This window comes from Syngnathoides biaculeatus, chromosome 19, assembly GCF_019802595.1.
Source record: "Syngnathoides biaculeatus isolate LvHL_M chromosome 19, ASM1980259v1, whole genome shotgun sequence".
In the NCBI taxonomy this organism is placed as follows: Eukaryota; Metazoa; Chordata; class Actinopteri; order Syngnathiformes; family Syngnathidae; genus Syngnathoides; species Syngnathoides biaculeatus.
Window position 1 is genome coordinate 4079594 of NC_084658.1, and position 25292 is coordinate 4104885.

General features: G+C 43.5%; 1 protein-coding gene and 1 long non-coding RNA gene across 2 annotated transcripts in view; one reads left to right on the forward strand and one right to left on the reverse strand.

The window, feature by feature from the left end:
- Positions 1–25292, reverse strand: part of cntnap2a (contactin associated protein 2a) — a 476610-nt gene that overhangs the window by 298163 nt on the left and 153155 nt on the right. The gene's annotated exons all lie outside the window — the stretch shown is intronic.
- LOC133492598 (uncharacterized) lies at positions 22749–24893 on the forward strand. The gene is made up of 3 exons (XR_009792698.1): positions 22749–22788; positions 23938–24076; positions 24398–24893. It is a non-coding gene; the product is annotated as an uncharacterized LOC133492598 (long non-coding RNA).

Genomic DNA, 25292 nt, shown 5'->3' on the forward strand with positions numbered 1-25292 from the left:
TTGAAGCATGAAATATGGTGAAAGTTTGAAAAGTTCAAGGGGGCCAAATATTTTCACAAGGCACTGTATATGAGCACAGCAGTACATATATGGAGTCATAGATACCCCTGTCATACTTAAATGAACATGTACCTATCTATGTGTGATGCACACTATTAACTTTGGACAATTTTGCAGGGGGGGGGGTGGGCTTGTGCATTATACATGAGAAATTATGGTAAATGGACCTTTGGATTCAAAAACTGGTTGAACCTTCGATTGGTAGAGATAACCGCAGCAGACATTTGCTTTTATGCAGACAAGACCTGTGAACAAACATAAGGATTTTTGGACTGTTCGTCTTTAAGAAATTAAAGTCAGGCTTCTGAGTGGGCCACTCCAGAAGGCATAGCTTATTCTGTTGAAGCCAATAATGTTGATTTAAGTCAAATCTTTGGGGCGTTGTCCTGTTGCATCACCCAACTTCAGTTTAAATTGGAATACATAATGGTCTGAAGTTCTTCTACAAAATGTCTTGATAAACTTTGAAATGTATTTTTCTCTTGATGGTAGCAATACATCCAGACCCTGAGGCAGAGAAGCAATCCCCAGCCATGATGACCCCTCCACCATACATCATAGCTGGATGATGTTTTGATAGTGGTGTGCTGTGCCTTTTTTTTCTCCTCTCCACATACTGTAGCGTTGTGTGTTCCATTCAAACAACATGGCATTCATTTCGTCTGGACACACAATAGTTTGCCTGTCGTGTAGTGCTGTGGAACACTATTTAGTATTCTTTCCACGCAACAGAAAAGAAAAGTTTCAATGAAGAAAATGTTATTTACCATCGATGTTGCATTAATTGTCGATATATGTAAGGCAAATAATGCTATACCTTTCTTTTCTGTCATGTGGAAAGAAAACCATCAACAGCATTACTTCAAAGAATAAGAATTATTTCTTAATTTATAGACCAGCTTTCTTATCTTAAACATCAAAGCTTTTAGAGACATTATTGTGTTGCTTTCCATTTCATACAAATGAACAATTCTTAATTGTAGGCACTCTGAGAGCTCTTTGCTGTGAGGTATGATTCATACTGAGCAATGCTTCATGAGAATAGAAACCTCCAAACTGGTGTCTGTTTTTAACAGGTCAAGACTGCTTTAACTAACTCCAATCTCGCCAAATGGGTTGGTCTCTAGGTAGGCTGATTCTGAACTCCAATTTTCTCTTGAAGAACACGTTAACCCAGAGTCATATACGTTTTCCACCATGTCTTATGAATGTTTTAATTGCTAGTTCCATAAAAAACATACATCCATTCATTTTCTGACCCACTTATCCTCACAAGAGTTGCGGTAGTGCTGGAGCCTATCCCACCTGTCATTGGGCAGGAGGCAGGTTACACCCTGAACTGGTTGCCAGACACTCGTAGGGCACATGGAGACTAACAACAGTCACACTCACAATTACATCTGGGGCAAGCTAGAGTTTCCAATTAATTCGTGTTTTTGGGATGTGGGAGAGTACCCGGAGAAAACCCACGCAGGCACGGGGAAAACATGAAAACTCCATACGCACAAATAACATCCATAAAATCAATAATATTAATATTTTCAGAGGCACAGGTGGGCATCAGTGGTGATTGTTTTCTGACCTTAAGTGACATTGAGCTTTTTCTGTTTTGAGTTCATATGGAAAGGAAAATAATGATGTTCATAAAATCCAACATAATGTAGTGGTTATTGTGAGGGTTTTACTTTTTTTTTTTTTTTTTTTGCCTGGGGAATACCCATGTAGGGGCTGGGAGAACATGAAAACTTCACACAGGCAGGGCCAGGATTTTAACCCCAGTTCTCAGAACTGGAAGGCCAACACCTCTGTGCTGACTTCATAAAAACATGAAAATACATAATTGTTTGTGTGGTATTAGTTTAAGGATACAGTTTTTTTTGTAAATTACATGGAGATCAGGTCATGTCATGACTAATTCATGCGGAAAGGGGTAGTTTCCAAAGGTATATGTACTGAATTTCGTCCTCGCAAATGTATTAGTGCAAAATTTGCACACACTGAACAAACACATATATCCAGATATTTCCGACAAATAATCTTAAAAATATGTTGTTGGTATGACTGCAGTTATGAATAAACCCCCCTCCCCTTCTCCCTATATAAAGGAGCAATTTGAAAGGCAGATGATCTCAGCTACAAGTGTGCAAGACAAGCAGAAAAGCAGCATGGTATTGCTATCATAATATTTTACAAGCGTGTGCAGTTATAAGGTTATATGTCGTCGTTTCATTAGTGGTCAGTATCCAGCAAGGAGCTGCTCAACCAAGACGGACACCTGCAAAGTTTGGGCAGAGTCATGTTTTATGTAGTCCTAAACATACAGAGCAAGGTCTCTTTTTCAGTATTATTGACAGAGCTGTGAAAAAGTATTTGCCCCTTCCTGATTTTTTATTTTTTTTGCACATCTATCTGACAAACGTTTCAAATCATTAAACCAAGTTTAAAATCTCCCAGAGACAGCCCAAGGTAATACAAAATGCAGTTTTCAAATGACAATTAAATATACAGACGCACAAAAAAATCCAAATCTTTCTGACCCTCTGTAAAAAGGTAATTGTGGCCCCTTGTTAAATCACAAAGTCACTGTGACTAACCAAAACTTTGGGAAAGGTGAGTTCAATTTCACATTACACACCCAAACCTTATTCCCATCTTACTGAATCAAGAAATCACTTAAATAAAATCTATCAGAGAATATAAAGTGGGTCACGAGATCTCCAGAACCAATCCACCATGCCACGATCCAAAGAAATTCAAGACAGAATGAGAAAAAAGTTAGTGAAAGCCATCAGTATGGAAAAGGTCACAAAGCAGTTTCCAAGGCTTTTTGGGTCCAGTGAACTACTTTTAGAGCCATCTTCCATAAATGGAGAAACTGGAAACAGTGGAAAACCTTCCCTGAGTGGACAACCAACTAAAATTACTCTAAGGATGCGATGATGACCCCTCCTTGAGTCGTCACCTTATCATGGTGGAGGGGTTTGTGTGTCCCACTGATTCTAAGAGCTAAGTTGTCTGGGGCTTCACGCACCTGGTAGGGTCATGTATGGCACAGCAGGTTCTAGGTGAGGGACCAGACAAAGCATAGCTAAAAGACCCCCATGATGGTATCCACAAATTTATTCAGGTTTCCCTTGCCTGGACGTGTTTGATCTGCATTGCCAGCAGTAAGTCAGAGTCGTTTCCGGTGAGAGTTGGGCTCTACCAAGGCTGTCCTTTGTCACCGATTTTGTTTGACTACTAGTTTAGTTGGTTCAAAATTGTTAAAAAAACGATTTTACTTGTTAAAGCTCATTCTATTATATGATGATTTCTATAGCAGCTAGAGAATTTGCAGCTCTGCTAATGTTGTTTGAATAGACACCACACATACACTACAGAACTCGTCCCACTCTTTCACCTCAAAGTGTCAACTTGAGGCAGACGACAACTTTCTTTCTACAAACTGCTTTACCCCGAATCAAGGTAAATTTAGCAAAAACCAAGTCTCCATCTCAACAGAAAAGGAAAAAAAAATTACAGGATGGCAATATGATTACATTTCATGTCATATAGAGATTAAACACAGATCTGATATTAAAGGAATATAATGACCAGCTAAAAAAGAATAAGCAAACTGAGTGCATACTAAAAGATGGCCAGGAAAATATGTACATATACCCCCACAACTGTGAAATCTGTCTGAAAGTGGGTGATGGATAGACTACAAACTGGCCATATTGAAGTGACTCTATGTGATAGATTTCATTGAGTCCATCCATCAGCTTTCCAAACTGCTTATCCTAACTAAGGTCGCGGGCATGCTGGGGCCTATCCCGGCTACCTTAGGGCAAGAGCCAGGGTTAACCCTGAACTGGTCCCCAGCGACGATTTTGTATTTTATAGGATCTAAAGAGATAAATGGGCCAATGTTGGAAAATGACAGTTAAAAGTGGTTGGATAATGCCTATATGAAAAAGGGGGAGACATAGAGAAGACAAGGAATGGAGTGTTAAGCATTGTCAAAGGGGGTATGAGATATTGTCTTGTAATGAAATATTGTGAGTTAGTTTGTGGTCTCATCCAATTAGAAAGCTTTTATCCTTCCGTTTCGGCCCTGACTTCGGATAGACTGGATTGGTATCTGTGGAATGTCAATACCTCAAAAACCTATTGGTGCTTAAATATTCCCCTGAGATTACAAAACATGATCAAAATAGAGGAGGATAAGGGAATGAGGACTGGGTGGAGGGTGAGAAATTTTGTGTAACGTGAGCAGAGAGACTGAGGGGTAAACAAAACCAATAGTGAAATTCAGTGTGGACAAAGGATCTGAGGAAGGACTGTTGAAGTGAATGAGTGAGGAAGGGCTGGAGGATGCTGAAGACTAGGGAGAATAAGAAAAATGGATGAGGTAAGCCAGAAAAGAGGGATGAGAGCATGTTTTATGGCTTTGGTATTGTGGGGAGACAAGAGATGAGATAGCAAGTGGATGGGATGGAAAAAGGAAAAGAAAGGAAAGGATTCTTATGGTTAAGTGATGGATGAGGGCAAAAGTGAATAGAGGTTGTGGGGGGGTGCAGAAATGAAAGAATGAGAAACCTGGGAGAAGGAGAGACAAAATGAGTCCATTCAAAAATGATTAGAGGTATTACATCAAGTAGAAAACAGTTGTTTCAAATAAGATGAAACACAAAGAAATATTGGAAAACTTGTACCAAAAACTCAGGACAATACAAGAGAGTGGAAAGTCAGAAACCATGACTCCTCATTCTTCAGTAAGAGGTGATGAAAAATGGAAGCCATTGCATGAGTTTAATGTCTTTTCATTCAAAGTTGAGCCTCACCTTACTGGAAACTTTTTTGCAAATTTACTGACAGTGGATGAATAAATGCCATGACACGACAGTAATGGGATATTCCAATGCCCTTCAAATATATATATATACACACACACATCCATCCATCTATTTTCTAAGCCACTTCTCACTAGGGTCACGTGAATCCTGGAGCCTATTCCACCAGGAGGTGGGCGGCCCATAGAAACAAACAACAATTTGCATTGACAGTCACACTGAAGAGCATTTTAAATCCTCCAATTCATGCATGTTTTTGGGATGTGGGAGGAAACCAGAGTACCGGAGAAAATTCATGCAGGCATAGGGAAAACATGCAAACTCCACACAGGTGAGGACAGATTTTGAGCCAGTTCCCCAGAGCTGTAAAGCAGATGTGCTAAACAGTCAACCATGATTACAGTCACACAAGAAAATCATCTTGTAAAAGTAATATTTTACTATTTCATATCATCAGCACATATCTAGACTTCGCGTACCCCAGCCGCTTCATCCAGCTCTTCCCCGAGGTGTTCCCAGGACTGCCAAGAGACATAGTCTATCCAGCGTGTCCTGGGTCTGCCCCGTAGTCTTTTTACGGTAGGACATGCCCGGAACACCTCACAAGGGAGATGTCCAGGAGGCATCCGGATCAGATGCCCCAGCCACCTCATTTAGCTCCTCTCAATCCAGAGGAGCAGCATCGACTGGTAAATTGAGAGCTTCACTTTTCAATTTAGCTCCCTCTTTGCCACAACGGACCAATACAAAGTCCGCATCACTGCAGACCCTGCACCGATCTGCCTGTCGATCCCCGACTCCATTCTTCCCTCACTCATGAACAAGACCCCAGGATACTCAAACTCCTCCACTTGGGGTAGGATTTCATCCCCAACCCAGAGAGGTCCGACTGAGGACCATGGTCTCAGATTTGGAGGTGCTGATTCTCATCCCGGCGCTTCACACTCAGCTGCAAACCGCTCCAGTGAGCATTGAAGATCCCGGCTGTATGAAGCCAACAGAACCATATCATCTGCACAGAGCAGATAAGCAATGCTGAGAACACCATCTACACCTCGACTACACCTAGAAATTCTGTCCATAAAAGTTATGAACAAAATCGGTGACAAAGGGCAGCCTCTCTCCAGAAATGAGTCAGACTTATTTCCGGCAATGCAGACCAAACTCTGACCCCATTATTACAGGGACCCAACAGCCCGTATGAGGGGGTTTTGTACCCCATACTCCTGAAGAACTCTACACAGGAATCCCAAAGGGACACAGTTGTACACCTTTTCCAAGTCCACAAAACGCACATTGACTCGTTGAGCCAAATCCCATGCACCCTCGAAGATCCTGCTGAGGGTGTAGAGCTTGTTCAACGGCTAGGCCGAAAACCACATTACTCCTCCTGAATCTGAGATACGACTTCCTGATGGACCCTCCTCTCCAGCACCCTTAAATAGACCTTACCCTGGAGGCTGAGGAGTGTAATCTCCCTGGAGTTGGAACACAACCTCCAGTCCCCTTTCTTAAAAATGCGAACCACCACCTGCGTCTGCCAATCCAGAGGTACTGTCCCCAATGTCCACTGATGTTGCAGAGGCATGTCAACCAGGGCAACGCCACAAAGTCCAGAGCCTTTGGGAAATATGGGTGAATCTCATCCACCTCTGGGGCCCTTTCCCCTCAGAGCTTTTTTTAGGTCACTACCTCAACCCCAGAGAAGAGAAGAGAGAAGAGCCAGAAGGCATGTTGGTGGAATTTAGTAGGTCTTCAAAGCATTCTCCCCACCGAATCAAAACATCCCGAGTAAATGCACATGTACAATAGTGGGTGACTGCGCATGTGTGACATCTACGTGGTCTTTCTAAAGTTGTTGGAATGCACAATAAAATTTTCTCTATCTGTATCACAGCCATCACAAAGCAGTGATATACCTGTATCTCCCACCATTTGCCTCTGTGGTGAGCTTTCCCATCTGTTACATACTGCAGATATTGTGACATTGTTGAGCGATTGTCTATAAAAGAGATAAACGCAGAGTTGTTATACTGTGATACTGTGGATAAATTCTTATCATGCAGTTTGTATTGCCTCTCCAGTTATTCTCTCATTTTCACCTATAGAAAATATGTAGTTTTTTAACTCCTTGTCCATGTGTATCATCTTGTCAACATGGAGTAACAGACCAACAGAAGATGCTCTATCTGCAGTATTCCTCAACAAAGTTTCTCTTCTGGAAAATAAGAGATCATAAGCAATCATTGACAACAGACTTGCAAATAGATTTGAACCACTTTTTACAAGGCCTTAGCCAAAAATGCTCATTTACTGAAATGTATAAAATTAAATCATTCAAGAAAAAATTGAGACACCAAATGTTAAAAGTTGGTGATGGACCCATCAAGAATTCCATTTGTGTGCAGCATAATAGCTAAATGCTTCACAATGTTTGATTTGGACTCTTGTGTTCCTCCATTTGACCTGAGTCTGAGTCAAAGACCTACTGGGTTTACATGTCATTAGCATTTCTTTCATTTATTAAGGACTCTTTAGTAATTTACAGAGCAGTACCAGTTTTAAAATGTATTGCAAAGGTGACTGGAACCCAGTGTAAAGATTTTAGAATTGGAGTGATATGCCCTGACCTCTTTGTTCTGGTCAAAACCCGAAATGCAACATTCTGAAAGAGCTGCAGCTGTTTCATGCTGTTTTTGGAGAGTCCAGTCAGAATACTACTACAACAGTCAAGTCTAACTGTGATGCAAGCATGGATGAGGTTCTCTGGCTCTGCTTGACACGTCCACCCCTTCACTCTGGATATATGTTTTTCGGATGGTAAATGGTTTTTGTGATTGATTTGATAGGATTGCTGAAAGTCAGGTCAGAATCTATCAGAACACCAAGGTTTCAGACTCTGTACTTGGTTTTTTAAAGCTATTGAGTCCAGATATTTACTAACATTGAGACTGAACACTTCCAATGGTTGCAAAATAATGTCACGGACGAGACTCGGGGGTGGACCCAAATGCACGACTCAGGTGAGAGGTAAGCAGTGCAGAATAAGCCTTTATTCGTTCCAATGTCGGTTACCAGGGAGTCAGTCCAAACAAGCAGCAAGATCAGTAATGGCAGGCTTACGGGGTAGGTCGGGAGACAGGCGTTGGTCGGTACACGGGAGGTAGACATCAGGAGTACGGTAGTGCGGGAACGAGGCATGAGAGGCAACGATCTAGCAGAGTCTCTGTCGTCCCCCGGGTCCTATATGTACTGGGTCTAATCGGAGGTCATGAGGCGCAGGTGTGACCCTTCCGATTAGACGGCCACCCCCAGCCCTGGCTGGAATCCAGGATCATGACAGTACCCCCCGCCTCTCAACGGCCGGCTCTGGACGGCCCAGGCGCATCAGGGTGAGCCGTGTGAAAGTCCCTGATGAGGGAGCGGTCCACGACGAAGCGGGAGGGGATCCAAGAGCGCTCCTCCGGGCCATATCCCTCCCAGTCCACCAGGTACTGGACCCCCCTCCCTCTGCGGCGGGAAGACAGCAACCGGCGCACGGTGTACACCAACCCACCGTCGACCATGCTGGGGGGCGGGGGGGGCTTGAGCGGAGGAGCCAGCGACGACGTGCGATTCGGGCGAAGTCTGCTGACGTGGAACGTAGGGTGCACCCTCATCGACCTGGGCAGTTTCAACGAGACGGCGACCGTTTTAATAACCTTGGAAACAGGGAACGGGCCAACGAACCTGGGAGCAAGTTTGCAGGATTCCGTCCGCAGCGGGAGATCTTTGGTGGAGAGCCACACTCGCTGTCCCACTCTGAGTTCTGGTCGGCCCTCCTCTTCCGGTCTGCTGCGGCCTTGTAGGCGCTGCTCATGCGCAGCAGTGTCCTCCGAGCTGCTTCCCAGGTCCGTTTGCAGCGTCGCACCACGGCCAGGGCCGACGGAACTGTGGATTCTGTGACCAGTGGAGGAAACAGGGACGGAGGATACCCATGCACGACATGGAGTGGAGCCATACCTGTTGAAGCGGAGGGTAGGGAATTGTGGGCATACTCCACCCACTTGATGTGCTGGCTCCACGTGCTCTGGTCCCTGGATACCAGACATCGAAGACCGGTCTCTAATTCCTGGTTAATCCTCTCAGTCTGGCCATTAGACTCTGGGTGATGACCCGATGTCCGACTTGCTGAAGCGCCGATGAGGTTTCAGAACTCCTTCCAGAAACGGGCGCTGAATTGCGGACCCCTGTCCGAAACGATGTCCTGGGGTAGACCGTGGTTACGGACGACCTCGTCTAATACCAACTGGGCTGTCTGCTTGGCCGACGGGATCTTCGGGAGCGGCACGAAGTGGACCATCTTGGAGAAACGGTCCACTATGGACAGCACCACTGTGTTCCCTTGTGAAGGCGGCAGACCGGTAACGAAGTCCATCGTGATGTGTGACCACGGACGAAAGGGGATGGACAGGGGTTGCAACTCACCAACGGGCCGTAGGCGGGAAGTTTTATTGGCAGCACACACCGGGCAGGCGTTGACGAACTCCCTTACATCCTTGCTGAGGTTAGGCCACCAGAACCTTTGTTCGACCACTGACCGTGTCTTCGCCATACCCGGGTGGCAGACCGTCTTGTTGGTATGGGCCCAGTTGATGACGTCTCCCCGCAGAGATGGAATGACGAAAAGACGGCCCGACGGACAATCCGCGGGTGGCGGTGTCTCTTCCAGGGCCTCCTTCACCCGCGACTCGATCGACCAGGTGAACCCGGACACGAAGCACCCCGCTGGCAGGATAGTAGCGGCGTCTGAATCAGTACGCCCTCCCTCGTGGATCCGCGAGAGTGCATCCGGCTTGCCGTTTTTGGAGCCTGGGCGGTAAAACACCTTAAAGTGGAAGCGGGTGAAAAATAGAGCCCACCTGGCCTGACGGGCGTTCAACCTCTTCGTGGACTTCAGGTATTCAAGGTTCTTATGGTCCGTGAAGACAACGAACGGTACTTGCGAGCCCTCCAGCCAGTGCCGCCACTCCTCCAACGCGCTCTTGACCGCCAGCAGTTGCTTATCTCCCACGTCGTAGTTCCTCTCTGCCGGGGTCAACTTTCTAGACAGGAACGCGCACGGGTGAATCCTTCCATCCCTGGGACTCCTCTGCGACAAGACTGCTCCGATTCCTGAATTCGATGCATCCACCTCCACCACAAACTTGTTATCGGGATCCGGAATAATGAGAACGGGCGCAGTAATGAAACTTGCCTTGAGCCTGCCGAAGGCCTCCTGGCAGGTCCCGGACCAGTCGAAGGTGATATTTGGCGAAGTGAGCGAATGCAGAGGAGCGGCCACGGAACTGAAGTTCCTTATGAATTTCCTATAGAAATTGGCAAATCCCAAGAACCTCTGCACGTCCCTCCTGTTGGTGGGGGTAGGCCACCGCAGCACCGCGTCGACCTTCCCGGGATCCATCCGTATCTCTCCCTCAGCCAGGACGAAGCCCAGGAAGGACACGGATGCCCGATGGAACTCACACTTCTCCATATTCACGTATAATTGGTGCTGCTGCAGACGCCGGAGCACCTCTCGGACTTGTTGAATGTGAGAGGCTAGGTCTGCTGAAAAGATGAGAATGTCATCCAGGTAAACAAAGACAGATCTGTTCAGGAACTCCCGGAGCACGTCGTTAATGAAGTTCTGAAAGACGGCCGGAGCGTTTGTCAGTCCAAAGGGCATCACAAGATACTCATAGTGCCCTGTGGGGGTGTTGAACGCCGTCTTCCACTCATCCCCTTCCCGAATCCGCACCAGATGGTAAGCGCTGCGCAAGTCGAGCTTGGTGAAGATCCGGGCTCCCTGGAGGAGTTCGAATGCTGTAGAGATAAGCGGCAAAGGGTACCTATTCTTGACTGTGATGTCGTTCAGTCCTTGGTAGTCAATGCAGGGTCGCAGCGTGGAGTCCTTCTTCTTGACAAAAAAAAAAACCCGCACCGGCTGGTGAAGATGAGGGGCGAATGAGTCCGGCTGCCAGCGAGTCCTCGATGTAGTCCCTCATGGCTTGATGCTCTGGTCCTGTTAAAGAGAACAGTTTCCCTCTGGTAGGAAAGGTGCCTGGCAGGAGTTCAATCGCGCAGTCGTATGACCGATGTGGCGGTAGAGACTTTGCCTTAGATTCAGAGAAGACCTCCTGTAGGTCATGATAGCAGGAGGGCACTGCGGTCAGGTCCAGGGCGGTACCAGGTTCTGTTAGCCGAACCGGCGCGACTTGAATACCCCTGTCTCTCCGGACAGCGAAACAACGACTGAGACAGTCCTCACCCCAAGTCTTGATCTGACCCGTGGTCCAATCTATGTGCGGATTATGTTCTTTGAGCCACGGACTGCCCAAGATGATGTCGCTACTACGTGCGTCGAAGACATGAAAGCTAATTCGCTCCGAGTGAGCGTCCGGAAAGCTCATACGTAGCGTCTGAGTACGATGTGTAACCCGACAAAGGAACTTGCCGTTGGCGGCATAGGCGTGACGAAACCGTTGCGTGGGGAAGGTTGCCGCCCCCAGCTCCTCGACCACGCGGGGATTTATCAGGTTTGCTTCCGACCCAGAATCTATGAAAGCCCTCACAGAGCATGAACGGGAGTCCGTTCCCAAGGTGAGGTGAAGAAGGGACCTCCCTGACCCCGTCGCGGTATACCGCACACTCACCGGAGTAGCGATCCTGATGTCAGAATTCCCTGGTCGAGTCGGGCAACGGGCGATCAAGTGTCCCAAACGCCCGCAGTAAAAACAGCGTCCCTCTCGTCGCCGACGTAAGCGCTCCTCCGCTGAGCTGCCAAGCCCCTCCACTTGCATGGCTTCCGGTGAAGCTGACAACACGGGTGGCCGGGAAACGGAAACAACCGGACTGCGACTCTCCCTCTCCTCCTCCCTCAGGCCCTCCATCTGTCTCTGCACGGTGAGGCGCTGGTCCACCTTGAGGGCCAATGCGATGAGGGAGTTAAGCGAAGGCGGAAGATCCATGGTCACGAGGTGACCACGGATCTGTGGGGACAGTCCCTCGTAAAACGCGTCATGGAGGGCTTCCTCATTCCAGCGGCTCTCGGCAGCCCGAATCCGGAACTCAATGGCGTAGTCGGACACGCGGCGACGCCCCTGGCGAATTGTCATGAGTGACGACGCCGCCTGGCGTTCCGGAGCCGCATACTGGAACACCTGGGTGAGCGCGCAGACGAAGCTCGCCCATGAGCGGCAGGTCTCCGAGTTACGGCTCCACTCGGCGGTGGCCCATGCCTCCGCCCTCCCTGTCATGTGGGAAATGACGAAGGCGATCCGGGAGCGGTCCGTGGGAAAAGCGGAAGCTTGCAGCTCAAAGTGGAGATCGCACTGCGCCAGGAAGGGCTTGACGTTACCGGAGTCGCCTGAGAACCGCTCTGGTCGAGATAACGGAGTGATGGTGGCACGGGGAGGCACAGGAGCGGCCGCGCTAGCTTGGGAGACTAGCCACGGTTGCAGCTGGATGCAGAGCTCCTGGATCTGGTGAGTCATACCCTGGAGAGCAGCCTCTTGCTCACCCAGGCGTTTGCCCTGCACTTGCAGCGCACGGCGAATGGCTTCAGAGTCGGCTGGGTCCATGTTCTTGGCTAGATCATTCTGTCATGGATGAGACTCGGGGGTGGACCCAAATGCACGACTCAGGTGAGAAGTAAGCAGTGCGGAATAAGCCTTTATTCGTTCCAATGTCGGTTACCAGGGAGTCAGTCCAAACAAGCAGCAAGATCAGTAACGGCAGGCTTACGGGGTAGGTCGGGAGACAGGCGTTGGTCGGTACACGGGAGGTAGACGTCAGGAGTACGGTAGTGCGGGAACGAGGCATGAGAGGCAACGATCTAGCAGAGTCTCTGTCGTCCCCCGGGTCCTATATGTACTGGGTCTAATCGGAGGTCATGAGGCGCAGGTGTGACCCTTCCGATTAGACGGCCACGCCCAGCCCTGGCTGGAATCCAGGATCATGACAAATAAGTGCTTTCCTCGAGTTAAGACCTGTACCATTTAAGGGCCTGTCCATTTAGCCTTACCCACGATTCCAACCTGTTTACCAGTATCATATTATGTACTGTATCAAAAAACCGCACTGAGATTCAACAAGACCAGATTTGATACCTTTCGTGACTCAGAATTCAACCTTATTTCGGTTAGCATTTTAACTTTGATACTAAACTCAAAACCCTTGGTGTCGCCCCAGAGCTGTTTGTAGTCATCCTGGATTTCAGGTGAAAGGTGAAGGTGGACCCTATTCCCTCTGCTCCCCTGACTCTGAACATACAGTAGCTGATGTTCAAGAGCAGTGATTCCCAGAATCCGATCAGAATCAGCTTTATTCGCCAAGTGTGTAACAACATACGAGGAATTTGTCTCCGGTATTCGATGCTGTACGACATACAGAACATTGGGCAAACTAACAAGAACAAAGAACAATAGACATTAACCCGTTCATGGGCAAGGTGGCAATTTTTTGCCTTATTGAGATAAAAGTCTCCTAACAGGCCACAATCAAGGAAATAACACTTCTTTTTTGTTTATGGTTAAGTTATATGATAACTTTACTAATTCATAATCTCGTCCCAAAAATCTAACTGCTAATTTTGATCGATGAGTTATACTCTCCTGATACCAAATTATGGCTTCAGATTAAAACACTTAAAGGGCTCCTGTCATGAAATGGGTGATTTTTAGTATGTTATTAATGAGAAAACATCAGCCAATATGGGCCCATGCATTTTTTCACCACAAAACATTTTGACGTATACAGCTTTTTGTAACTCCCGCCATGAAAATCCTCTCGAGGGATTTGTTTTCGAGAAGAAGCAGGAAGTGACGTAAAGGAGAGTGGTGCCTCCTAGTGGACTCGTTTGTTTCCATTAGTTTTAACTCCGGGAAGGTAGCTAGTTGTTCCTTCGTGTAAGCCAAAATGGCAGCTCATTGCATTGCTGGACATTGCTTGAACACTCGGGAGAATGGAATTAGCTTTAATAAGTTTGAAAGAGACCCGGTTCGGCATGAAAAATGGATTGCACGGGTCCACAGGACGAGAGCTTCGTGGGTTCCAAATCACAGGTAGGTGTGTATTCAGCTACTAAAAAAAATAATAGTTTGAGGCGGACCACGGACCACCAATATAATATTGCCCCAGTAATTTCAGTTGTGAAATGTTTTCTTCTTCGAAAAGAGCTTCCGTGTCAGAAGGGATGTGTTCGTCTCCCATAGTTAGGGTGCACCACGAGTTTTCATTGGCGAATCTCCGGGTCACTTACAGAGGATGCAGCCAATATGGCGACCACTTGGATATCGTAGAATGACACTTCTGCAACTTTGCGCATGGATGACGCGCTCTCCGCTCACATTTATTTTTTCGTATGGACATTGAAGTGAATAATGTTATATGTATTTTTCATTACAATATCTATTTTAGAATGTTTATAGGAATGACACTTGGGCTTTAAGAACATTGTATTAGTGGTTTATGTATTTATGGTGCACTACTGTTTTGAATTATCAAATTAATGTATTGTGTACAGTAAATGTAGCAATGTACACATTATGTAAATGGTAACTCGTTTGATGTGCGTCCCTTGTCTGAGATGCAAGAAAAATAGCAGAGACACATGAAGTATGATCAATCGCCATTTGAAAGATGCAGAGTTATGGCTTAATACTCTGTAGTGGTGCTGAAAACTCAGCATACGATTTTATTTTTTTTACATTTTTGATAACATAGGATTACTTGCATGTACACGTGTGCATGCTTTTGAAACGTGGGTGGTTGCGTACACAAGGCTAAGTTTTCTGACGGCGAGCTGGTACGACCACAGGTAATGGAATTAGTTTCAAAATCTAATGCTAAAGGGACAATGTGGTTACATTTTGGATTCAAGCTAGATAAATGTGGCCGTCTTGCTAACTGGAATTTGCTGGTATGTTGCAACAAAGAAAACACAATTTAAAACCTCGGAATGAAAAAGAGACACTGTATAGGGGACCAGAATTTCCTTGAAGCCATCTTGAAGTCATTCTTCAGAGCCTCGCGGAACTCCTCTCATGGCCAGGTTTTTTCTTCAGTGTCAACCAAAGTTGCATTCCGCCTAGCCAGCCTATACTTATCCGCTGCCCTGGGAGTCACACAGCCCAAAAATTCCCGATAGTATTTCTTCAGCTTGATGGCCTCCCTCACTGTTGGCGTCCACCAATGTGTTCGGAGGTTGCCACCACTTTACGGTCACAGCTCCGGTCGGCTGCTTCAGCAGTGGAGGCGCAGATCATCGTACACTTGGACTCAATGTCCCCCGGTCCAATGGGACAGGCACAAAGTCAATCATCAAACTGCGGCCTACGCTCTCCTGGTGCCAAGTGCACATGTTGACACTAATGTCGTGATGTGGATGGATATCCAGTAATAGAACACCACTGGGGTTCTGATCGGATGGGGCATTCTTCCCAGTGACACTTTTCCAGGTCTCACTGTCATTGCCCACTTGAGCATTGAAGTCCCCCAGCAGAATGATGGAGTCCCCAGAGGGACCGCTCTCTAAGGACTCTAAAAAGTGTGGGTATTCTGAACAGTTGTCTGGTCTTTAGGCACAAACAACACTCAGGACCCGTCCCCCCACCCAAAAGCAGAGGGAGGCTACCCATTCATCCACCGGGGTGAACCCCAACATACAGGCGTATCAGTTTTCCACTACTAGTGCAATATGTGTATATTGGAAAACCTATGCAATATCTAATTTAGTTCTGAAAAAAAAAATGTCCTTGCGGGTTATACAATTTATGTACACTGGTTTGTAAATTAAAAAATAGCTTACATACGGATTGAAAAGGGTGACCAAAAGATGAAATTATGAAGATAATGTACTGTTTATGAGTGATATGAATTACAGTAAAAAAGTTGAAAACAAACTTTAATGTTTATAGTCAGAAGTCAGCAAGAGAATAAAACTGAAGGATGCTTGGGACTCAGTAATACCACAAAAAAAAGAAGTGCTGTACTGCAGGAATGAGATGAGCAAATGCTCTCATAGGTAGGAGGAGGAGAGGTCTGGAAAAAGAAGAGCCAAGAGGTGCAGTCAAAGGTGAGTGGCATAGGGAGGATAGAGGGTAGTGACAAGCGGTTGACAGATTAAAGGAGAGATGGAGGAGGTTAGCAAAGAAAGGGTGGTGAGGAAGATGACGGAGGGAGCAAGATAGCCAGTCCAAGAAGAGAGAGCGGAGGATAGAAGGGAGGGGAGAACCGTCAGGGGACTCCTGTCACCATCCTCTCGCCTGTCACATGCACAGATGTTCAGGGCCGAAAAAAGGACGAGGACAATGAAGTACGAGAATGATGCCACAAAGGTCGAAGAAACGACTTCAATTCGGAAAGATGGAGGAGAAGACCACAATGTGTGATCTTTGATGCCAGAAACCTGTATGGATGACCCTTGTGAGGATAAGTGTTTTGGAAAATGGATGGATGGGTGGATCTAATAAAACTGTAAGAAACACAACTATTGTTTTACAATTAAAAATAAAGCACCTAAAAGCTAACAAGCTTAAAAAAAGTTGTTAAGGTTACACAATTATAAAATGAGTTTAAAAAATACAGCAAACGAGGTTTAAAAATTCAAATGACACTTTTGTGGTTGGAATTAGATATTTTCCATGCTTTTGTCCTGAGTGGATCTACTACTGGGTGATTATCTATTGATAGAGTGAACCCCAGCAATTTGCAATTCATCATTCATGAATGCACCTATTTTTCCATTGAGCCCAACTTATAACTATTTCCAAAAAAACTGAAGGGGCCGTACACTTTTTAAGATGATTAATAGAAAGGTCTGGCTCGCCACTGGACATGGTAGAGGTTAATTTAATTTAATTTAATCAGCTGTCCTGTTACCAAAGTTAAAAATGGTGTCACTAATGCTGCATAATACCTACAACATGGAGAACATTGCAAGAATGAAGGGCTCTATATCTATAGAAGACACAGAGCACCTTGTTGATGCACTTATTTACAGTGGGTTAGATTATTATAATGGTGTCTTTATGGGTCTAAATAACAAATCAATCAAGCACCTGCAACTGATCCAGAATGCTGCTGCCAAAGTCTTGACTAACACGAGAGAACAGCATCAAATCCACACGTCCTCAAATCATTCCATTGGCTTTTGCTTGACAAAGTATAGAAAATCTTAATCAAGATCTTGATCTTCTCTACAAAGACTGGACTAAAATACATTGTGGACTTATTGGTTCCATATGAATGAACTAAAAACAGCAACAGAATTCCACTATTACGCTCCTCACCTGTGGAACAACTGAGTCTTGCTGTCAGCTCTTTTAAATCACGCCTAAAAAACAGATTATATACTGTAAATTTCTCTTCAATGCTCAAACTTTTTTTAAAACTTGTAATCCACTTTTATGACTTAGTGTTTTACTTTTATGATTTTAATATCTCATATATATATATATATATATATATATATATATATATATATATATATATATATGAATGAATGAAACGTGCCCATGTAAATCACTTTGAATTTGCCTTGCGCACGAATTGTGCTATACCAATACATTTGAGTAGGCTTCGTTGCCTTAATCTAAGATAAAGCAAGTGTCAAACAAAAGAAAGAGCTGTTCACGTTTATGTATTTCCCCCCCAAAAAATGAATAATTTATCTATATATCAGTGAGTGAAAAACCTGATTAAATGTCTCATGGGAAAGAAGCAGTAGCATATAAACCAGTGTTCTCGACCTACTGGCGCAACTTTCAAAATCACTCATTATCTGAAAGCCATTTTCTACAGGGTAATACAAGGGCAAATGAGTTTGAAACTGGATTTAAGTGTTTTGGGATCATTGTTTCACGTTTATTTTGCATTCAAACTATTAATACAGACATTTCATACTTTTTCAGTGCTTCATCTGTTACTTGCACAAGGTATGGATTCAGTCACTCTGGGATGGTCTAAATGTAGAAAACAAATTTGGCTGTTTATCAAAGATGTGAAAAATAAAGTACCTACCTTGATCTAAATAAAAATTCTCAGTTTGATTGTCAACACCTCTCAGTACAATAGAGAACACTACTACAGCACTGCAAATTGTATTAATTCAATTAAAAATTATAAACATTTCTGGCCCAGAGACTAGGAAAATATTGGGGAACAAGTTGGAAAATCAAATTACCATTCTATGGCTCATTCGTACAAAATACACTTTTTCAATAATTAAAGCCAATAGTGAGGCGATATTTCCTGTAAATTATGTCTCCATCCATAGCATTCAAGAAACCCTTGGCTGGGTCATTAGGACAGACTTCAAGGAAGGCTATGGAAAGCTCCCTTTGGTTCCTTTTAACTGGTATCAAACACTGTTCCAATGCCTCAGCGTACTGTATCTCACTACTGGCTTTTCTTGCCTTTGTTCATCTCTTGTTAGGCTGTCAAGTTGACTCCTTCCTCTGTTGTTTCTTGTGAGAGAGAAATGACCAACGCTAACCTAACATAATAAATCACGGGCAAAAAATGCTTCCAGCAGAGAGGAAGGAGGGAAAAGGGGCATTCTGTGTGACTCAAAAAGGGCAAGAGTGAGTGGGAACACAGTTTGTGTTTCTAGATGTTCGGGGTGTGGTATAATTATTACGGTGTCCCCTGCAGAAAGGAAATTATTGTTTTATACCTTAGTTGATGTTAACAAAGTATTTAAGTTAGAAGACAGATGTGTGTCGGGAGATGAAAAAGGATCATTGACAGCTGGTGGTCAGCTCAAATCCTACAAAAGTTGGCCAGATTGAGAAATAAAATAAGATGATTAAAATGATGATAATGAGATGATTAAAGTTAAACATGTAATTACACAGATTGTCACGAAGGAAAGGATGCAGGTTGGTTTAAATATATTTTTTATTTTTTCTTTATTGCTTTTCTTAACATGTTTTGAATACAAATCATGCTGGGGAAGGGTGGAGTGGGATATGTATGGACTCCATTGAGGACTGTCTTTTTTTTTTTTTTTTAATAAGTGAAAAAGCCAAAGTTGAATTGTTTGGAAATATGTTTAATTATCTATCAAAAATCTTCTTCTTATCCTTTCGGTTTGTCCCATTAGGAGTCGCCACAGTGTTCATCTTTTTCCATCTAAGCCTATCTCGTGCATCTTCCTCTCTAAGTAACACCCATTGTCTTCATGTCCTCCCTCAATTACGTTATTCACGATTTGCTATTGACATTTCATTAAATTGATACTTTCACTCAGGGTCCATGAATAAGAAAATTGCCCGGAGCCAATTCTTTTTTTTTTATATATATTTTAGAACAAGTAAAGAAAACAGGGCTGCACGGTGGAACAGCTGTAAAGTTTTAGCCCCACATTTCTGAGGACCTGGGTTCAATCCTGGCCCCGCCTGTGTGGAGTTTGCCTGTTCTCCCTGTGCCTGTGTGGATATTCTTCAGGTACTCCATTTTCCTCTCACATGCCAAAAACATGCATTCATTGGAAACACTAAATTGCTCTTCGGTGTGATTGTGAGTGTGACTGTTGTGTGTCTCCAAGTGGCTTGCAATTGGCTAGCAACCAGTTCAGTGTGTACCATGCCTCCTGCCCGACGACACCTGTGATTGGGTCCAGTACTCCTGCAACCCTTGTAAGGATAAGTGGCTAAGGAAATGGATGAATGGATGGGAAAAAAAGGGCACTGCAATTTTGTTAATATTAGTGTGCCACATTAAACAAATCATCTGGGATCAAACAGACCCTGTTCAGTAGGATGGATATCAGAAAATATTTCATTATTATTTTTATCTTTACTGTCCCTTATTTTTACAAAATAATAAGTTCTTCTGTTACTACAGTGATGCTGAATTTGGATTGGATTTATGCCAAAGCAACCTAAATACTGCTGAACTAAAAAATTTTCTAGTCCAACAACACAAAAATTTATGTTGCATAGAAATCGACACAATGTAATTAGGACTGTCATAACCAGAACACGAGGACGGACCCAAATGCACGACTCGGTGGACAGGAAGGCAGTTGGAGGAAAGTCTTTATTCTTCGTGATGTCGATAGCCGGGGTGTCAGTCAGGGCAAACAGTAGAAACAGGAACGACAGGCTTATGGGGTTGGTCAGGAAACAGGCGGAGGTCGGTACATGGGGATTCGGCATCAGGAATGCGGACGTGCGGGAACAAACCATGGGTGCCGACGATCTGGCAGACACAGACTGTCCGCTGGGTCCTATATATACTAGGGTCAATTACTGCAGATGAGGCGCAGGTGTGCGCCTCCCAATCAGTGCTGGTGTGCGGGGACCCACGCAGCCAGGGCTGGACCGGCAGGATCATGACAAGGACAAAGTATAGTGGGGTGAAAATGCAGATCAATTAGCATTTAAATATTTTTTTGTGGTTTGTTAGAAATACTGTCTCTGCTTTTACATTGGTGAGTGATAGTGTAAATTAAAAAATTTGGAGTTTGTAGTAAAAAAAAAAAATAAAACCTTGTGATATATCTATATTAAATCTGTATGGTTTGACATTACAATAATATTGAAATCATCTTTCATCATCTCGGGCCCCATTTAATGCCTTTATTTTAAATTGATTGGAAATGATTGAAAACTTGGCTTTGCATTATAAAAATAGCCAATCAGAGACAACAGAGACAAGAGGCATGACTGAATAAACCGTCAATCATTTGCACCTGACCACCGGACACACTGCGGCTTGTGGCCATGCACATAACCTCATTTAGAGTAGACTATTATAGCTTCTTGGTTAGAATATTTAACTCTCACTTTATTAGTTCAAGTTAAAAACAAGGAAATGGACAGATCTGTCTTGAGAAAGACAAATCAAGGGTACAGATATATATAGGTGGTGCCCCATATGTGAAAAGCTCTATGGCAGCATTTGGAAAATCACCGTATACATTAAATCACTGTCAATTAAAGGAGGACTTTGTCCAAAATTTCGATGTACAATAAACCCTCCAATCTGAAGAAATATTATTACATATATTTTTGATGTTCATTGAAAAAAAATTGAAAATAACATTTTTGAAATCCAAGCGATACGTGCCAACTTTCACAGCCAGACCCGGAAGAAACATCTTCGGCCCCGCCCTGTGATGTCACTGGGGCTTCGTCTTTGTCTGCCTCAGTATACAGTATATCCCGCAGAACATTGCATCAGAAAAGGACCGTGTTGTGCAAAAACTTTTGTTCCAGTTCACTGACAAAAATCAGGAAATAATTGAACTAGCTTAAAGTATTCTTTTCTTTCTTGTAACACAATAATGTGGTTGTAACACCTCGGGGTTGTTCCATCACAGAAATCTCAAATTTTGAAATAAAAAATGGAGTCCAGATAATGTGTCAAATTATTTCCGAAGTAGTTGTGTGGTTAAAGAAGTGTTGAATGTTGGCCACGAATATGAATGTCATTATGTTGCCTGTGTACTTATTTTGGACCAAAACAGCAAAGTAGTCCTGTATGTAGTACAAAACCAATATTGTTTGGGCATGAATTGCATGTATATTGGTTCATTCTAAATAAATTTTGTGAAAAATTTATGAGTGTACAAACAGATCTAACAGGGTATTAGTCTTCATGTTAATACATTATCAATATATGGCTTTGTGATATCCTACGTGAACAACATTATCTTCGTGGAACCTTTTTCGAATGCTATTCAACACACAAGATGGGATATACACTGTATATTCTCTACATCTAAACCAACTGCTCAGAAAAGCATCAAACACATTGAAACATCATAAACATCAAACGTCATAAGCTTTAGCTTCTTAGCCCTGAGTTGTAGTATCTTGATAGTTCGTCTTTGTCCGTATTTCCTCCTCGTCCGTCTTTCCTCTTTTCTACTTTTCTTTTTGACACTGCGCATGATTCCTTTTACTCCTTATCGCCAATGTAATGTTTGTGTTCTTAGGAATTCAGATTGAGAGCTGTTATGGACGTTAGCTGCTCCCTGCTGGTACATGACAACTAACTCCCAAATGCCGACTGATCTAGATCCAAACTAACACATCATGTTGGCATCAAACACATCAAAACATCATACACATCAAACGTCGTTACGATTATTATAATAAGTAAATTGTCCTTTGAAACAAGCCTGTCTGGAAAATCGCCACTGTCCATATTGGGACTGTTGTAATTGTTCCTCGTCAGCTCCACGCTCCCTCTCCAACATGTCAGGTTCTGCCTGTGTGTATTCTGGCTGAAACGCATTGGCTTGAACTTTGTACATTGTTATTTTTGTTTTGTTTGTATGTACTTATTTTTCACAAAAATTAGCCACAAAATTCCAGATAGTGGACTTTCTCTGTTCAGTGAAACTGTATCCACAAGTAATGGGGTCAGAACAAGAAGCACTGTAGACATGCCAAACACTGATTGGCTGTCAGTTTTCCAGCCGTGGTCATTGGAATTTTGAAAATAGTTTCCAATTTCAAGATGTTTCTAGGTGAAATCTGTGGATAATTTTGGCATTAAAAGAAACACTAAACCCTCATCTACTAACTTTTAATGTGTGCTCCCATTCCCATTTTTTTTTGACAAAGTCCTCCTTTAAGTTTCTTTCCTTTCTTATATTTTTAATTGCTCGTACATTCCAAACACAATGAGTCACATTCAAACCTCACGAGCATATACCAGTCATGGGCATGGCCTGGCCTCTGCTATGAGGGGCATGGCCAGGCCATTGCTCTGGGCGGTACCACCTCTAACAGCTGTCTCACAGCTGTTGTTAATTCGACTGTAATTAGACCAGGCATTTAAGTTGGAGTTTTGTCACAGGCATTTGCCAGTTCATTGCATATACTTCATCGCATCCTGGTTTACTCCGCTACTGTGTGTAAGTTGCAAGTTTAGTGTTGAGCAAGCCTTTGTTACAACGATTCTGTGCCCTTTAGTTTGATCACGACTTGTCATGTTTCGTAGTTTGCATCATAGTCATCGCGCGGCGTTTCTTGCTTTTGGGATCTTGCCTAGCCTAGCGGTTTTTTTTTTTTTTTTTTTTTTTTTTGCCTCTGCCTTGTTTTGGACTGCCTTTTTGTATCGAACTGTTTCTGGAATAAAGCCACATTGAATGTTATGTCGTTACCTGGAGATCCTGCATTTAGGTCCACCCCCGTGTCGCTGGATCATGACAATACCATTTTTAAGTCATATATCTTAGACCAACTGTGAGCTTCTGAGACTATTTTATTCAATTATATATATGATGATATCCATCTCTCTATCCAGTTTCTGCACCACTTGCCCCAATTAGAGTCACCGAAGAGGTGGAGCAGATCCTAGCTCGCTTTGGGTTGTGAGACATGTCAATAGCAGAATGAAACAAAATGATAAAAACATTTACATTCACATGAATGGACAGTCAGGAGTCTTTACTGCAAATGTCCTAACCACTACCTCCCTGTGTTGCCCCATAGGATCACATTTACTGTTGCTTAATAATTGTGACATTATTTCCATTGAATCAATTAAATATAAAATTTGAAAATTAAGTGGTTTTTTTTCTTTCAAAGAAATTGGAAACTTCACAATAGTTAATGACAAATTATTTTTCGAGATGTACTGTAGATTCAGATCTCCTAATGGAGGGTAAAAATGTTTCCGAAAACACCTTGTTTTATACTGTACCATGTGTCGGTTCCAGTTTCTTGTTGCATAAATGACACAATTGTATGAAGCAGTTCCAGAAATTAAATAAACCCTCTTAAGCAGTTAAAAACCTGCAGTAATATTCTTCATTTTGTTTTTTTGCTTGGTCTGTGTTGTGCATGGGGGTGCAGCTGTAGAGCAGTGGCCTCACATTTCTGATGACTGGGGTTCAAATCACAGACCCGTCTGTGTGGAATTTGCATGTTCTCCCCGTGCTGCGTGGGTTTTCTCCGGGCACTCCAGTGTCCTCCCACATCCCTTAATTGCCCCAAGATGTGATTGTGAGTGTGACTGTCTGTTTCCATGTGCCCTGCGATTGGCTGACAACCAATTCAAGGTGTACCCCACCTCCTGCTCGATGACAGCTGGGATTGGCTCCAGAACTCCTGTCACCCTCCTGAGGATATGCAGTTCAGAAAATGTATGGAAGTGCTGCGCATCTTTAAATTAATATGATGACTATCATGGAAGACGGGGTGTGTTGTCTGTATTTCTAATAACATTTTACATATGATTAAAATCTGACAATAGGAAGTACAATACATAGAGAAAAAGTCAATTATGGTTCACCCTGTACATTCCTGGATAATACAACAAAAGGCATGGCTAAATGAGCTTCAGATTAATTATTGAACGAGTCTTATATTTTCATTGTTCTTAGTTGGATGAGTTTTGGTGTGAAATATTCACAGGCGAGTGATTAGAATTTCTGTCATGCCACCAGTGAAAAGACCTTCACTGTCAGTGTAAAGAAATGAATAGGTCAGCATATAAAATGCTTGTTTTTGTGCTTGCAGGTTTCATCCAATTTTGTGGCTGTGACCCCAAAAAATAAATATCTGTGTTCCAAAGTTCTTTTCAAAGCAACGTCAACACAGTCATCATGGAAATGAACTGTGATGCTAGATATTTGAGAAAAGCAACAGAGAGTCAGCAGCTGGTTTGCTCACTGCCAGTGCTTCATCTTTCTGTCATGGAGCACATGGAGCACATGGAGATGAAGTAATTTAATTAGAAGCGGGCTGCCATTATCAACGGATGAGTGCAATGGCTCAGGACATCAAACAACTTTACAAGATGACACTCAAGACCAAAAAACCCCATAATAATTCAAGGAAGATGGATGGGGATAATTGTTGAGAAGTGACAGCACAGTTGGAGTACAGTGATTTCATTAATTTTTTTATTTTTAGGGAGGGGGGGATGAAGGATGGAGGAGAAAAAAAAATAATAATTTGAATTTCAGGGAGAAAATGGTAAGTGAGATTGAGAATGTAACTTTAGAAAAAGGAAAGTGGATATATATATATATATATATATATATATATATATATATATATATATATATATATATTACACTTCATAATGGGCCACAGATTTTCAGTGGGAGACTGCAGGCAAGCCAGTCAAGTACCCATACTCTTTTACTACGAAGCCACACTGTTGTACCATGTGCAGAATGTGGTTTGGCATTCTCTTTCTGAAATAAGCAAGGGGATCCATGAAAAAGATGTTGCTTGGATAGCAGGATATGTTTCTCCAAAATCTGTAACATTAATAGTGGCTTCCCAGATGTTTAAGTTACCCACGCGATTGGCACGAACACAGCCTCTTACCATCACAAATGCTAGCTTCTGAGTTTTGCATCCAAAACAGTCTGCATGTTTCTTTTCCTCTTTGACCTGGAGGACC